Source organism: Porites lutea, chromosome 2, assembly GCF_958299795.1.
Source record: "Porites lutea chromosome 2, jaPorLute2.1, whole genome shotgun sequence".
Taxonomy (NCBI): Eukaryota; Metazoa; Cnidaria; class Anthozoa; order Scleractinia; family Poritidae; genus Porites; species Porites lutea.
Window position 1 is genome coordinate 34,256,906 of NC_133202.1, and position 5,663 is coordinate 34,262,568.

Here is a 5,663-nt window from a genome sequence, read left to right on the forward strand (position 1 = left end):
TAAGCCTAGCAATTCTCCTCGTCAAAGACCATTTCGTCCGACCAGGTCTCAACACTTTTCAATACGACTTAGCACAGCGGAAAAACAAGTGGAATTCATGGCAGTGAGCAACGTTAATCCTCAGCAAGATGTTGCATGGTTTACAATTCAAAACTTAAACAGTCGGAGAGAGTATTTAGTCAAGATATCAGTGTGTCCAACCTGTGAATGTGAAGATTACCAAAAATTCAAAGGAAACCAACTTTGTAAACATATTATATGGGTTTATCTTTACCAATTAAAGGTGGACAAGAAACACTGTCTGCTACAACAGATAGCTTTGAAAAGGAATGAAGTCAGGCAGATCCTCAAAATACCTCGAGTGAAGGCTATACTGTCCAAGGACAAAAGGAACGATCAGGGACTTACGTGGTATTTATCACACAAGGAAAAAAAACGTGGGAAAAATCCATGTTGTAAAGCCTTCCGTTGTAAAAGAGAAATTTCACCTGGAGAGCTGTGTGTCTTTGTTCAAGGGTTGGAAGTAGTGAAACTTGAGCCACCCGAAGTCTACCAATCAAAGTTCTATTTCTGTCCACAAATAGCCTGCCTTCAGCAATTCCCACTATGGTCAAACCTAACATTTCCTACCAAAATTTTAGTAAAGAACGATGTCTCCCCGAGTCAGATTGAAAAAGCCAAGCAAGATGGACTTCCTCTATTCTTATCTGAAGACGATTTACACTGATAATTAAAAACACGACATTGCAAAATTAGAGACATAAATTTTAACATCAATATTCAAAACGGTCTCATGCTGTCGTTTTTTTCGCATGCGGATGCAGTTATTGTGAGGAGGCTTTTGCTAACAAGAGCAGCAGAATTGTTTTGTCAATAATGCTGCGATTTGCTTAACTCGCGCGATGAACTGAATTTAGACCTGCTGGTTTATATAATGTTGTTAATTTTGTTATGTTTTCTTGTTTCTTGTTTGTCTTCTGTTTTGTTGTTAAATCAAGTATGTTATTCCATTTAGATTGATATCAAATAAACAGTGCAGCATCGTGACCTGGCAAAAAATGTCATAATGAATTGCAAATGAATCGTTGACATGTATTCTATGAAAGCCGTGAATTTCAGTCTTGAATTGTAAAGAAAACTGTGATAGAGATTTGGACTTATTTTTATACTGAAAAAATCTTAGTATAAGGGCTGGTTCATATATTCAATGTCATTAGAAGTTAAGAGTGTGAGCTTAGGCCTTGAACATTTATATCACTGATGCCATCTTAGAAGCTGTGGATAAGAAAAGGCTTATCGCTCTCGTCCTACTGGATCTTTCGAAAGCATTTGACAGTATTAATCATCCAAAACTGCCTCACAAACTTTTGATGGTGGGTGCCTCACCTGCTGTTGTCCAACTCGTTCAAGAGCTATTTATCTGGCCGCTCTCGGTCTACCCGAATAGCCTCTACCCTGACCCTCTGCCGATTACACATGGAGTACCCTAATAGTCAGGTCTCTTAGTGCAAAATATAGGCCGGATCGCTACAGACGTGACAAAATTGTCAAATTTGGCACAGACCTTCCTTAGCACCTGCCGATTAATACTGGAGGGGGTGCCCGTTACAAATGGTCCTAATTACAGATAAAAGGGAGGGGGGGTTTATCTTTCACCTATAATAGCAAATTGGGCGCCCTGTGGTGAGTACTCTTCTTGTTTGATTTGGCTAAAAAGCATTTGTTTCAAATTTTTTAGTTTTTAATTTGGTAATGTTTAGTTGTTGTTACACTATTCAAAATAGTTTTACATGTACATAATGCTGACTAGTTCCCAGTCTCAACACGGTAACTGTGACCATGTTCACTGTGCGGCTATCAGTGTCACTGCTAAGACTTGCCAGTGATAATATCATTACATATCAATTTAAACAGATCACAAAGCCAGCTTTAAAAGATGTCATACAATAACATAAAATCCAAATGTATCACTTCCTAAACGATAGAATCGTTAAATTTTGACATGCCACATGAAAGACCTCATGAACCATAACTGACAACGCGCTCACTTTGTAATTGTAAAACTAAGATTAGATTATAATTTGCTTCGTTGGTAACCCTGTCCTTGAGATAATGTTTAAAACATGTCAACCTCGTCCTCCGGGGAAAAAGGAGGAGCAAGGGTGGCACAGTTGGTTAGTGCGCAACCTTCGGTGCGTGAGGTCCCGAGTTCGATCCCCGGTGTCAACACATCCTTATTTCAACTTCTCTCCTTTCTGTGTAGCTTTGACTAGCTTTAAATACCCTTAAAACGGAGCATTAACGGAGAGAGGGGGGTAAAAGGAGCGCACCGTCGACCTCAAGTTTATCAGTTATTATTACTGTCACGAGTTATCGACGTAAAATATGGTCGCTTTACCTTTTTCTACCTTTTTATTAAGCCCTGGGGACGAGGTTGTAAAACATACCTCTCCAGGAATTTTCAACACTGTTTATTTTTTACACATTTGCATTTAAAAAGAGGTATATGAGGTCCCTGCATGCCTAAACACCTGTAGGGAGCTCATTCACTTCAGAGCCCTCGCACCTGAGGGTAGGTCTATACGATCGTTCAAAAAAAAAAAAAGGAAGGTCGTCGCGTGCGTTACAATTTACAAAAAACTAACTTCAGAAGAGCTGAAAGTTACTGGAACAAGGCCTGTTTTAGCCAACCAATGATGCATCATTTATGAAAATGAATGTAATTTGTTTGATCCAATTAGGCGAATACCCCGTGGTTACGAAATCTTACGATCATGAATTCCTCAAGAGCAATTCAATTACCAACTTTTCACAAAATAATGCTGTAGAAACTTACAGAAAATACCAAAAAGATCAAGGGTCAACAATAATTGTGGCCTGGTCCCTTATAATAATGGAGTGGTCATGATAAAGAAGCCCATCAGCCCCAACTTTGACCACTCAAACAGATTTCTGACAGATTACATACCTCAAAACCTTGCATTCACTTATGCCTATGCTGCCACACCAGGAGCCTAGAAATCGGCTCCTGGTCACACCTTGTTTTTATTGCTGAATATCATTCTTGAAATTTAGAGACAATTTAGAGTGACGAAAACGAACAGAAAAAAAGTCACAAAACGAGACGCATAAAACAACCGCAATCTTATATTCGTGTTATACCGATATAATGGCTCCTTTGGTTGCTATGCTGACGTTTTTGAAGATGGACTCGGTAGTATCACAGCTAGTCCCGGGTTAGGTATACCGTTTATTACCAGTGTCACGGTTCCTTAGACTTAGGGCCTGCTAACATAAAGGTGGGAACCGGCCCCCAGGTAGGTGAGGTAACCTGCTTAGGTGGGGTAAAAAAATAACCCTCCTTTACATGCAATCTTACAACCCCGCCATCCTGGGGTGCACTTTCTCAAGATTACTGAATGGTCGCTAAGCACGTAAACAAGAAAAATGATGGCAAACCTTGCTACTCCTGCTGCAACCTTCAGTGTTGTGGCTTTCTATTGTTACTTTTAATAATTATGTGAAGCCACCAGGCGCCAAAGTAGATTTTGCGCGAATTTGATGTATCACGAATCCGACCCCGACTAACCTGGGTTACCTCACCTTGAAACGTTGACATGGCAAAATTTGACCTCAGCTGAGAGGGTTAACCGGTGTGGCAGACCGGGATACCCACCTTAAAGGGTCACCCCACCTATCATGTAAACGTGATCAAATTAAAATGAGAGATTATATGGGCAGGAGGGCTACCCCACCTAAGCAGGTCACCTCACCTACCTGGGGTCCCCCACCTCTATGTTAACAGGCCCTAAAAGTTAGCGAAGCCCCTTTTCTACAGTTTCAGCAGTTAAACCAGTCACCATTTATCATTTGAGTCAATCCTGTACCACTTGAGTCTCACTTTTACGACTTGATAAGCTGTTATTATTTTTGGACATGAGTGCTTCAGTGCCAAATGTAGAGGCTTCAGGATAAGCTGTGCTGTTTTTGAAGCTTGGGCTACTTTGTTTCTGTTTTTTCGCTTATGAGACCAGATTCTTTTTTGTTTGTTTTTGCTTTGTAAAGCTTAGACAAACTGCGGGAATTGTAAATGATATGACTTGTGCCACGATGCTTAATGCTTCTCTGTCAAAACATGCACGTGCGTCCAGCACTAAGAGAGACTGAAAGGCATCCACGCCTATGTGAAGCTGAAATATTAATTACCTCCTTAGGAAAGAACTATTTTGGGTTCTGTCATTTCTTTATTTGCTCTTCATGAACAGCTGTCATGAACCCCTGATAATATGTGATACAACAGACTCTTTGACAATTTCTTTTTTCTGAAATTTTGTGTGTGAATCGCTGTGCCATACCCTTTCTTTAGCTTAAAGTGACATGCAATGACAAGTAATACTTGATAAATAAGGCTTAAGCCACAAAATAAGGCCTCCTCTAATTGAAATACGTTAGAAAAGAAGAAGGGAACCCCAGAAGCTGGGTACTTGCAAGTTATGAAGCAAAGACGAGGCCCTCTTAGAAATGACTTATGAAAATGTGGGCGGACTGTGGACTTGCTTTAAGGGCACAGTAATAATTAACGTAATTATACAATCAATAAGCTAATAATGGATGAGAATGCCAGATGTTCAAGCGAAACTGTTGTTTACAACATGAGAAGAGCATTCTGAGTGATTTAAGGTATTAAATGACAATTTTCAATCAAAACACCACAGGGACTCCAGCAGGTGAAATTTACAATAATTAAATCCTGTTTAGCACGCTTCAGTGGCAAATTTGCATTGGACACCCCCTCTAATATTCATGGTACTGCAATAAGCTATCGCTGTGCAAAGTTTGGTGCTTTTGTCAACTCTGTAATGATCCTGACCTTAAGATACCTGACTATAAGGTGCTATACTCTCGCCACTGTTGTTTTGCATCTATTTGAACGATCTACCGTTCGCACCTTAAACATGCTGTGTGGAGTCATACGTCGACGACTCGAAAGTGTTCCTGTCGTTTCCCCTGTTAGATATAGATCACTATTATTTTAATTATTATTATATCATTATTATGTCCGAAGGCCCTTATAAGCAGTATTATTAAAAACTGAATCATTTGATAATGCAATTCTATAGCTCTGATTGGCTTAGCCATCATGGTATATGAGCCATTATACCATGCTCTCCAAATACGGTAACTGTTAGCGTCTGCTCAAAATTAAAATACAAATAAAGTCGGGAAGAACTATCGATATTTTGTGGACGTTCTTAATAAAACAATTATTCCACTCGCACTTGTTGGATAAGAGATGATTATAGCCAGCTCGGCGCTATGCGCCTCGTTGGCTAACTACCTTCTCATATCCAACGCGCACTAGTGGAATAATTGTTAATTATTTCACTAAAAGTGAAAATATTCAAAACTCAGTCCAACTTTAACTGTCAGCGAACTGTAACCGAACATTAATCGGGCCAATAACCTGGCGTGGGAAAACTATAAATGGGATTTTACAGTATAGTCAACCAGTTTCATCAACAAGGACAACTTGAAGTTGTGCTTGTTGATGAAATTCTTTCGTATGTTCCGGCTTTCGATATTTTTCAGGTACGTCAATTTAATATACACAGCCTGAGCTATTTCACCTTACCTATTTTATATTTTACCACGTTGGGTGATCG